We start from the raw sequence: 12213 nt of genomic DNA, 5'->3' as shown, positions 1-12213 counted from the left end.
ATCTGCCTATTGGACATTTTCAAGTGGATAGCCTGTAGGAAGTGGTTTGTTGGAGCCAACTCATGTTGAACTTTGAGAGCTGATAGTTGAGCCTTTCAGTGCGAGCCTTGAAATCTTGGAAAGTAAAAAATGCTACAAATCAAGACTCAATTTATTGTTTTGTTGATTGTTGACTTTAGAGTGATGGAAGGAATGGTAATGATGCAGATTAAATTTAAGTATGTCATGCATGCATTTTCCCCCTGGTTATTAAACATTTAAATCCCTGTGGATTTCTCAAACTCAGTATGTCCAGAACAAAGCCTATTCTATTTTCCCCTAAACTGATCTCTTCTTCAAACTCCATTTATGATGATGGTAACCATCCTTCCTGTCACCCAGGCTAGAAAACTTGACTTGGAGTCAACCCCCACAAACTCTAACCTAATTTGTGCCCTCATAACCTTCTTCCTCAATTAATGGCAATAGTATCTATCTCTCTCTCACTCAGCAATTGAGGTTAAGTGACTTGCCCAGGGTCACATAGTTACTAAATGTCTGAGGCCAGAGTTGAACTCAAATCCTCCTGAGTCCAGGGCCTGTGCTCTATCTACTACACCACCTAGCTGCCCCAGGGCAGTAGTCTCTTAATTTGCCTACTGAATTCCAGTCTCTCCCTCTCTCAATCCGTTTTCTGCATAGCTGCCAAATGAATCTTCCCAAACACAGCTCTGAACATGTCCTCCCACTCATCTTACCCCCTCAAAATTCTTAAGATCTTCACAATTTGGTTCCTACCTCCATGTGCAATCTTATTTTATAATACACTGCTCAGTCAAATTGACTTGTCAGATGTTCACCACACATAACATGCCATTTGCTTCCGAGTCTTGGCACATGGTCCTCCATGCCTTGAACATATCTCCTTCCCACTTCTATCTCACAGATCCTTGAATTTCCTTGTTAGAATAACTCAGGTGACACTTTCTATACGCAAGATTTCCTGGTGGGCAGCTAAGTGGTACAGTGGATAGAGCACTGACCCTGGAGTCAGGAGGACCCGAGTTCAAATCCAGCCTCAGATACATAACACTTACTAGCTGTGTGACCCTGAGCAAGTCACTTAACCCCATTGCCTAGCCAAAAAAAAAACAAACAAAAAAAGATTTCCTTACCCCACCTCCCAATTAGTATTTTTAAAAAATTTTATATTTGTTTTTATTTACCTCTTCATTTACCTCTTGATCATCCTGGCAGAATGTTAGCTCCTTGAATAGCAAGGACTGTTCATTTTTTTTTTTTGTATCCCCAGTTTCCAGTGCAATATCTTACAAATACTAAGTGCTTAATAAATATTGAATTGAATTGTACCAAGCTGCTTTCTTGATATGGTATCTCATGTTGTGTGGCTCACTGAACTATTACCATTAAGAATGTATTATTTTTCATTCATATTTAGTTAATAAGACAATTTACTTTTGTCGATAAATAGTAAAACTCCTTTGAATATACTATCAGTAATATTCCATCTGGGTTATTTTATATCTTTTCAGGTATCCCAAGTATGGTAACTTGATATGGTAACCTGTGTTCAGCTAAAAAGGATGAACTTTTTTTTTTTTTTGGTGAAAGAGATGGCTCAAAAAAAAAAGAATGCGTTTTCACTCAGCAAGTTTTATTTTACATGTTGAAATGTTTTGGATGGATCCCCAAACAATTGCTGATGAAAAAAAGGGAGAAGGCTGAGAGGCAGAAAGCTGCAAGCATAATGGCCCAACAGTGAGGAAGGGGCATGGATGATGATGGCTCCCCTGCCACTTAACTAAAGGTTAACAGTTGTCTAAGGTCTAATACTTAACAATGATGAAACTGAAAAGTATGACCTTCTATCAAGCTCCTAATTAACTTTTCTTATTTCTCTTCGCTCTAACATGAATTTGAGACATTGTCTTAAAAATCCTTTCATATTAATCATTAATCTGTTCAGCTGCAGGCTTCCATTGGTCAACTTGGTGATTGAATTATTGAAAGCTTTTACTGATGTCCTGCTACCCCTTAGAGATACAATAAGAATGCTGGTAAATGGACCAAAAAGAAGCTTCCAGATGGGTATGATTGGTCTCACATTTTCAGAACGGTGCGAATGCTGAAATGAGAAATGAGAGGTATTAGTTAATTCACAATTCAGGTGATCTGTTCTGTGACCAACTAGGCTTCTATGTAGCTAAATACCAACTTGGTCTGCACAGCTTTCCTAATCCCACCCTGTATCATTCATGGACAAACTAAGCCCAGGGCAGGATGGGGGGGGCGGTCAAAATCACACCTCTGTTCCATTTTTTTCTGTCTTGCTATTCTCAGTCTCTCTGCCATCAACTCAGATTTAATTTAATTCCTCTTTTTGTCCATGCCTATAATCACCATTGCAAACTGTTTATTAAGAGCCTGAGTACATGACATTTTACTAGGCATGAGGGTCAGAGAGTAATATATGTAGTAACAAGATGACAGGGAGCTTATGGTAGAAGCCATGTTATTGTATACCAAAAATTCCTTCATAGACATTCCTGAGTAAATGTAGGAGATAGAAAAGAAAATTGGTTTATTTTAATCCCAAAAGCCTGTTGGGAAGGGGATGCATTGAGTATTTAATTTCAAACTGACACTTTATACCCTTTTGCTTCCCAATATCCTCCATTGTGAATATCAGTGGATACTTTTAGAATAAGCAATTACTGTGTCTCAAAAAATAAAAGTTACTCATTTTTCAAATTCCCATCTGATATATTAAGTTATATTTGATTATATTAAGCACCACTATGGAATATACAATATTGTACTCTGGGAGTTTTCCTAAATGATATTTTATGTAGAAACCCTTAGTGTAGTGGAATTTGTTTTGTTCTTTTCTTCCAAAGAGTAATATCAGAGAGTAAATCACTGCCCCGAAAAACAGGACAAATTAGTTGGTAGGGAGGGGGCTGGGGAGGATCAGTAAGGAAGGCAAATTTTTATTTTTCCTAGACTTTATTTACCTATACTGTGGGCATCACTACATATCCATACAATACTGGGTGAAAAAATACTTATCTGTAATATAAGATAAAGGGCATATTTGTTCACATTTACCTACTTAAAAATCATATTATTTAAAATCATCTTATTTGTGAATTCAATATCCTATATCAGAATTCATTAATTTTATTAACTAATAGTGCTAAAGTGACCCAAAATCTGAAAATTATAGTATCCCTGCCAAAAAGTAGCTCAAATTTCCAATATCCTCTAGAGAGAATTCATATTTAAAACCAAAGCTGAAGCAAGATAATCCCAGAATTGATGACTTGGAATTTTCAAACTTATCACCTGATTACAATCCTAAATAGGCCCTTCAACAATTTCATCAAGATTTTGCTTCTTATGTCTAATAATTCCATCCTTTTTCCCTTCACCTGCTGCCTTGGACTTCTGACATATGACCTTCAGTAAAATGCCATGAAATTAATTTTTCCAGTTTTGGACTTTGGACAACCTATACATTACAAGTGCCAGGCTTCCCAATTCCCCCTTTCCCATGGGGTAAGAGGAAGATGGGTCTTCCTGACTTCAGGTCTGGACTCTATGCACCGCACCACCTAGTCCCAAACAGACCTGCTTACTTCTTAGCACACAGTAGGTGCTTAGTTAATGCTTATTGAATGGAATCGAATGGAACAAAGGTCACCAATGGTATTCACAAGATTAGTTGACCAGTTTCTATTGAGATCAAGGCTAAACTCTTTCATAGTTTCATGGAAAACTCAAACTAGTTTTATTACCTTTCTATGTCTTGCTACTCCTAAACCTACCTTTGTCTTTACTGTGACTTCCAGTTCCTCCATCCCTCAGTTTTATACCAGGATTTCACCTCTACTCTGACTTTACTCTTCTCCTTTCCCAAACTTGACCTCTTGGTGATCTAAGTCAGCTCTATACTATCCTATACTCTGTTTTCTCTCCCTTTCATTCCGTTGATGATCATATCTTGACAAACCATAATCCTGAATTACTTCTGCCATTTATCTCCTGTGGTCTTATTCACATGTTGCTGAATGGAACTGGAGGGAAACATGAAACCACGCTGACTAGATTCATCTTAAAATTATGTTAGCTAATCTCATTTGGGCCCCCCGTATAGCAAAACAATCCCAGCACTCATGTCTCATTGACTCCCTATCCTACACACAATCTTTCTCACTCTTCCCAAGTCTCTCATGCCACTTCCTCCCTATTCTCATCCTCTTTCTTCACCTCACTGGAAAAATTGAGACCACTCTGAGTTTTTCCTCTTCTTTCCTCTTTCTCATATTACTTACCTTTCCAATATTCTTCCACACTATATCATCCCTCTCATATACTCTGTGATACAGTGACATTGGCTTCTTGGCACAAGCCCACTCTGTCTCCCTCCCTTGGGCCATTTTTCAGTGGCTGTCCCCCATGCCCAGAAAGCTCTCCCTCCTCATGTCTATCTGCCAGCTGCCATGGATTTCTTCAAGTCCCAGCTAAAATCCTACCTTCTATAGGAAACTCTTCCTGATCCTTTCCCTGAATTTTAGAGCCTTCCCTTCTGTCGATTATCTCCAAAAGATCTTGCACATATTTGTTTGTACCTAGTTGCTGTTTGTTTGCACATAATTGTTGACATATTATCTCTCCTATTTAGCCCCAAGTTCCTTGAGAGGAGATGGTCATTTGCCTTTCTTTATATTCCTACCATTTGGTCTGGTGCCTGACACATAGTAGGTACTCAATCAGTGTTCATTAATTGGCTGACTGATTCATTGACACTAGTAGATGTCATCTCCCATTATCTCTTCCTTCACTCCAGTCTCGCATGATAAGGTGGCCCTTCTGAGTGCCAAGACCAACCCTCTATATATTCCCTTTATCTCCTTCCCATTTTCTCCAGAAACTTGCCTCTATCATCATACCAAATCTTTCTAATCTTCAATAACCCCCGCATTTACATAAAGCTGTGTAAAAATATGTCCAAATTTCTACTTAAAATTCGTTACTGTCTCACTAGTTCCTTCCATGCCTGCCAGCTACCACCCTCTATCTTACTTCTCCTTCTGTGGTAAGCTCCTTGAAAACACTCGTTCCAAGCAGTGCTTCCTTTCTTCTCTGTCTCTTCTAAACCTCTTCCAGTCTGCCTTCCAGCTTCACCATTCAGCTGAAATGGCTCTCTCCAAAGCTACCAAGAATCTATAAATTGCTAAATCTGGTAGCTTCTTTATGATCCCCATTTTTAGTCCTCTCCTCACCTCCACCATAGCATTTGACACCATTGACCACTTACTACTCCAAGATACTCTTTCCTTTCTGGGTTTTGGTGACTCTGCTTTCCCTTGGTTCTTTTCACCTGCTTGATTACTCCTCAGTCTCCTTTGCTAAATCTTCATCATGACGTGTCCCCTAACTAGGGTGTTTCCAAAGCTCAGTTCTGGGCCATCTTCTCTTTTCTTTCTATGCTAGGGATTCTTAACCTGAGGCTCTTGAACTAAAGTAAAGATTTTGTTAACTGTATTTGAATATGTCTTGCTTCCTTTGCAATCCTATGTATTTTATTCTATTCATTTAAAAAGCAGTATTATGAGAAGGGGTCCAGAAGCTTTACCAGACTGCCAGGACACAAAATAAGTTAAGAATTCTTCTTCCATACTCTCTCACTTGTTGATTTCATCAACTCACATGGGTCTGATTATGATTTCTATGCAACTTATCCCAAGACCTAGTTCTCTCCCCTGAAATCCAGTTCTCCATTACCAACTGCTTGTTGGATGCTTGAGCAAGATGTCCTTTAGGTCTGAAATTGAACATGTCCAAACGAGAACTCAACCTGTTTCCTTTCAAGTTGTTTCTTCTTCTAAACTTTCTTATGCTGTTTTTTTTTTTGAGGCAAATGGGGTTTAGTGATTTGCCCTGGGTCACAGAGCTAGTGAGCGTCAAAGCCTGGATTTGAACTCAGGTCCTCCTGATTTCAGGGCCAGTGCTCTATCCACTGCACCACCTAGCAGCCCCTAACTTTCTTTTAGTGTTGAGGGTACTGTCATCCTTCCCACCACTTAGGTTTATGAACTTTGTATCAGCCTTGATTTTTTCTTTCTCACTAACCGACATATCTAATGAGTAGCAGTTGTTATGTTTTCTTTTCTTTCTTTTTTTTTTTTGCTTTTTAGGCAATTGGGGTTAAGTGACTTGCCCAGGGTCGCACAGCTAGTAAGTATCAAGGGTTTGGTCTGAGGCCGGATTTGAACTCAGGTCCTCCTGACTTCAGGGTCGGTGCTCTATTCACTGCATCACCTAGCTGCCCCTATAATTTCTTTCTTTACAACATATCTTTCACATATCTGCTTTTCTGTATTCACATGGCCACCTCTCTAATTCAAGCCCTCATCATGTCCTCTGGACAATTGCAAAAGCCTTTGAACTGGTCTTTCTGCATGAAGTACCTCCCCACTCCAATCTGTCATCTACACAATGTGATTTTTCTTAAACTGTAGGTCTGACCATGCCATTCTCCTACTCAATAAACCTCTTCTTATTCTCTCTAGGTTCAAATATAAAGCTCTTCGTTTGTCATTTTAAATCTCTTCTTAACCTGGCTCCTTCATCTCTTTCTTGTCTTCAACTACTTTACACGTGGGTTTTGAGGTATGAGAGAAATGCTTATTAATAACCAATTATGGGGGAAATCTAAGCTCTTTCCCTGTACTATTTTCTTGTTTGAATCCCAGCCTTTGAAGGACTTTACTGAACTCTGCTAAACATTTACCCCACCTAGACTGTGTCATCTAGGTGAATTCCTGCCCGTTGTGTTCCACTCAGGTGTGTATGTGTGTCTGCGCGCGGGTACAAACGCTTTGACTAAATTGCGCAAGATTAGGGGCGATTTGGAAGTAAATGAAATGATCCAAGTCATATCCCGTAGCCCCCCTAGAACAGGTCTACCTCTCATTACGATACTCATTCTCTCTCATTACTTCCTAACATATCAGAATCAACTGCCACCCTCAGGAACACCGAATCATCCAAGGGCATGTACACATTGAGTGCGTTCCATGACAGGTCCTTGCCATTGAAGAGTGTCACTGACCCCTGTCATTAATAATATGGTAGCATTATTAATAAACTGATTAATATCCAGAAGTTATGTGTCTCAAACCTTTTATGTGTCACGGATAGACTTAAGAACAGAGTGTTCTTTGAACAGGGCAGTAATCTGCCATCTCCATGCCTTTCCACTGGCTATTCCAGATACCTGGGCTACTCTCCTGCCCAGTCTCCAACTTTAAAATCTCCGGCTTCATTCAAGACTCAGTTGAAGTCTCTCCTCTTCTAGGAAGGTTTTCCCGGTCATGTCAGCAGCTGGTGCCAGCCTCTCAGTGCCTGGCACATAGTAGGTGCTTAACAAATATTTACTGACTGGCTGATATCCCTTTACATGCTCTCCCACCATCTCTTTCTTCACTCTGATAACTGATCATGAGTTGGCCCTTTAAATATGTCGGATTTATATATGTTTTTTCCCCACTGAAATGTAAGCTCCTTGAAGGCAGGAATTGTCATTGGTTTTTCTTTGCATCTTTAGCACTCAGAACAATGCCTGTCACATAGTATGTGCCTAATAAATGCTCAGTGATTATTGATTCTACTGCATGGGATGACAGCTCTGGAGTTGCAAGGCAACTCAGGTGCTGTCTAGTCCAACCCCTTCATTGGACAGAAGAGGAAACTGAGGCCCAGGGAGTTAAAGACTCAAGGTCAGTAAAAGGTAGTAATAGGGTTGGGATTTGAACCCAGCACCCAACATGATCCTTACTCCAAAGTCAGCGGAGGTTCCCAAGCCTCCTTCTGCTGTACCACAATTTCATTTTACTTGTAATTTCTAAACAATTCATGATATTGAGTCCTCTTTTTCCTTTAAAGAACACTAACAGGCCCTGGCTACTGAAGGAGCTATGGTTGGGCTCTAACATAACAAAATAGGCTAAGGAAGGTTTTCTAGCTCTCACTTATTGCCTTTTGTAGGGACTAAAATGTCCTGTCACTTAAGTTAATTTTTGGAGCAGCTAGGTGTTCATTGGACAGAGCATGACGCCTGGAGTCAGAAAGACCTGAGTTCCAATCTATCCTCAGAAACTTACTAGTTGTGTGACCCTGGGTAAGTCACTTAACCCTGTTTACCTCAATTTTGTTATCAATCAGATGAGCCGGGGAAAGAAATGGCAAACCAGTCCAGTATCTTTGCCAAGAAAACCCCAAATGGGGTCACAAAGAGTCAGACAAGACTAAATCACTGCCGAATGTCAAAGTTAGTTTGGTGATGTCTGCCTGAATCCCTTAGCCACCTCTTTGCTGATGGGCTATCCTTGTGGAAATAAAAGCCAAATTATGAGGCTATTACTTACCAAATTTCTCAGCAGAAAAATGGAAGGACATCCAAATCTTACCTCTTGCCTGAGCGCAGCATGTCAAATCCTTCATTGATCTTATCAAAAGTAGAAACCTGTGTTATTAATGGATCCAGTGTAAATTTCTTGGCTATAACATCAGAGACCAGCGTGGGGATATCATCTTTGCTTTTAAAACCTGAAAGATGCAAGCAGAACACCATTATTTCATTCAGATAAGCAATGTGCATGAGGATGTAAAAGTGACAGCCTGTAAAACTAGTTTTTCATTTTCATTACATAACAAAGGTGAACGGATGCTTTAAAGCTCCCTCGAGGTGATAGAACATTGTTTTGGAGAGAAAATCAGTTTCTTGTGGGGTATTTACATGCTAAAAATTGGAGATGCAGAAAGCCAAGAAATGGATTATTAGATTAAAGCCATGAAGACAACTGTAGAGTGTTTTGGCCTGAATAGCTAACACAATGTCTACTTATGAGTGGTTTGCACACAGTAAGCATCCACCTCACAGAGTGTCTTAGAGAAGAAACTGAGGATCATAGGGCAGAGGTTTTGTTTTCCCGACTGCTGCCTATTAAAGGCAAGGGCTACACAGAGAAACTTTGATCTGGAAAGTGAATGTCTGCCTAATGAGAATATACATTTAGAACGGAATTTGGATTTTGAGTCTATAGACTACAACAGGGATAGGGAACCTATGGCCTCAAAGCTACATGTGGCCCTCTAGGTCCTCAAGTTTGGCTGTCTGACTGAATTCAGTTAGTAGCCGTGTGACCCTGGGTGAGTCACTTCACCCTGTTTACTTCAGTTTCCTCATCTGTCAAATGAGCTGGAGAAGGAAATGGCAAAGCACTTCAATATCTTTGCCAAATGGGATCACAAAGAGTCAGAGCAGACTGAAATGACTGATCAACAACATCAAAGTTGGTTTGGAGTGAAGTTTGGATTTAGTCAGAGGACTGCACTTGAGGACCTAGATGTCTACATGTGGCCTCCAGGCCACATGTCTGCAGCACATGTCACAGGTAAGTTTTTTTTCTCCTTTATTTTCCATAATATTCGTGGAGAAACTGACTTGTTCCAGTAGTTGACTTTTTCTGCCTCACTATTAATTTCATCCTTTAAAAGATGGACGGTGGTCATGCATGTTACTGAAGGTAACTGAAGGTAGGCTGAAGCTGGTGGGTCACTTGGGTTCAGTCAGGAGTTTTAAGCTACAGTATCTGCTAACCAGGTACTAGTCTGGTACCAATATGATGAGTACCCAGGAATGGAGGGCAACTAGATTGCCTAAGGAAGGGAGAACTGGCTCAGATCCTTAACCTAGAGCAGGTTTAAGCTTCCGTGCTGATGAGTATTGGGATCATACCCACGAGTGGCCACTGCATTTTCAGCCCGTGTGAGATAGAGAGGCCCAATCTCTGATAACCAAATGGGAGAACCTAAAGGGGAAAATCCTTTTCTGGATCTGAATCTCACTAATGTAGAGGAACTAGTCAGAATACACATGATGGCAACATTGTGAGGAAGTGTCCACTTCCTGGTATAATTTGTAGTAGAAAATGAGAAGAAAGTTGGGCATAGTTTGACATGCACCACAGATTTTTGGGAAACAGATTTCAAAGGGTTCATAGGAAAAATTGGCTGGATATTATGGACTAAAATTTACAGGGTAAGCCAGCCCTCTAGGGAAGGGAAACTCAACATTGAAATTCTGAAGACACAAAAGGAAAGAATTCCAATGAGGAGAAAAATAGTTTTCTAAAGAGACTGGTGTGGATGCACAGAACTGATTAAACTCATCAACCAGCTATGACTTTTAAATAAGAGGTACAACAAGTTTCCCTGATGAAGGCCTTATTTCTGAAATATATAGGGAATTGAGCCAAATTTATAAAAATAAGAGCTATTCCCCAACTGAGAGATGGTCAAAGGATATGAATAGGCAGTTTTCAGAAGAAATCAAAGCTATGAATAGTCACATGACAAAAATGCTCTTAATCACTATAGATTAGAGAAAGGCAAATTAAAGGAATGTACGCCTACCAGATTGGCTAACATGAGAGAAAAGGAAAATGATAAATGCTGGAGTGGATGTGGAAAAATTGGTACACTAATGCATTGTTGATAGAGTTGCAGACTGGTCCAACCATTCTAGAGAAGGATTTTGAACAATGTCTAAGGGCTATAAAATTGCATATACCTTTTGACCTAGTGATACCACTACTAGCTCTATATCCTAAAGAGTTTAAAGAAAAAAGGACCTATTTTTACAAAATTATTTATAACAACTCTTCTTGTGTTGGCAAAGAATTGAAACTGGAGGGGATGTCCATGAATTGGAGAATGGCTGAACAAGCTGTGGTTTATGATTTGTGATGGAATACTATTGTGCTATGAGAAATGACAGTCAGGATGGTTTCAGAAAAACCTGTGAAGTATTATATGAACTGATGCAAAGTGAAATGAGCATACCCAGGAGAACATTGTGCACAGTAACAATGATGTTGTAATGATCAACTGTAAAACACTTAGCTACTAAGATCAAGACAATGTTGTTTCCTTTCAAAAATGTGATTTTTTTTTTTTTGTTAGGGCAGGGACCATTTTCTTTTTCTTTGTAGCACTAGCATTTAATATGGTGCCTGGCACATAAGTGTTTTAAAAGTGTTATTCGCTGACTCATTAAGGAAGTTTGAAATGTAACCTGAGAACAGCAACTGGCACACAGTAGATGTTTAATAAATGTTTGTTGAATTGACTTGAACCTCAGTGAGTCTACATAATTATGTCCACATCTCAATCACTTTGAAATGATTGACCTAGCCAGAGGTAAAAAACAAAAGAAACAAGAAAAACCCCACAACCCTAATTGTTAGCAATATTTTCAAAACCATACTCTTAGTTGTAAAAAGTCACCTGCTTGGGTTTTTAACAGACATTCTCTTCTCATGAGAAACTACATACCTCCAAGAATAGCTCCTTTCCAGGTGCGTCCAGTCAAAAGCAGCATAGGATTGAAGGAAATGTTTTGGCCAGTAGGAGGGACACCCACCATGACACAAACTCCAAAAGCCTGATTGGTGGCTAGAAAGGCAGCTGTCTTGGATGAAACACACACATATATTTCATAAATAAGAGAAAAACAAAACGTATTCTATGATTGTCACTATTCATGGTACTGTAATAAAGAGCTACAAAACAATTACCCACCTAGTTTGTAACTTGCTTCATTATACACACACTAACCTCACAAAGAATCTCTCTGTGACAAGTCCTGCCTAATTCCTTTTCCTGAAATCAGCAGCTCCTAGAAAACTACCAAATATGGCTACCTACTCTGGGACAAAGAGACACACAGAGAAAATCCTTTGAAAAATGCTTGAGCTTTCACTCAGAAAGAAGGAAGAAGTAGCTTGGTATTCTTTTATTAATTAGTTGAGCAAATAGTTATTTCCAAACAGGGAGATGATCTTGCCCTCCATGGAACTAACTGCAATGTGTCACCAAGAAGTATAGTGGCCTGGAAGGAGCACAGAATTTGGAGTGAGGAGATCACTGGGTTCTTATGCCAGATCGAACTTTCACTAACTATTTGACCATGGGAAGGTCATCCAAATACTCTGAGATTCAGTGTCTTCACTTATAATATCAGGATATTAATAGTCTGTTATGTGATAGAGTTGTTGTAAAACTTAAAATGCTATATAAATTTCAGTATTTATTCTTATTATCATCATTATTTTTAGCCACATAATTTTGTGGGACATTTAACTG

The 12213-nt window shown here is 39.4% G+C and overlaps 1 pseudogene across 1 annotated transcript in view; it reads right to left on the bottom strand.

Annotated features, from left to right (window-relative positions):
• Positions 1–1633: 1633 nt before the first annotated feature.
• Positions 1634–12213, bottom strand: part of LOC110209639 (alcohol dehydrogenase E chain-like) — a 164072-nt pseudogene continuing 153492 nt past the window's right edge. The window contains exons 7-9 of the transcript XR_013484021.1: positions 11404–11539; positions 8475–8613; positions 1634–2125 (exon numbers count right to left, since the gene is read on the bottom strand). The product of XR_013484021.1 is annotated as an alcohol dehydrogenase E chain-like (transcript). The remainder of the gene's footprint in view (positions 2126–8474; positions 8614–11403; positions 11540–12213) is intronic.

This window comes from Phascolarctos cinereus, unplaced genomic scaffold (assembly GCF_003287225.1).
Source record: "Phascolarctos cinereus isolate Bilbo 61053 unplaced genomic scaffold, phaCin_HiC Scaffold_9;HRSCAF=440, whole genome shotgun sequence".
Taxonomy (NCBI): Eukaryota; Metazoa; Chordata; class Mammalia; order Diprotodontia; family Phascolarctidae; genus Phascolarctos; species Phascolarctos cinereus.
This window is presented reverse-complemented; position numbering and strand designations above follow the sequence as displayed.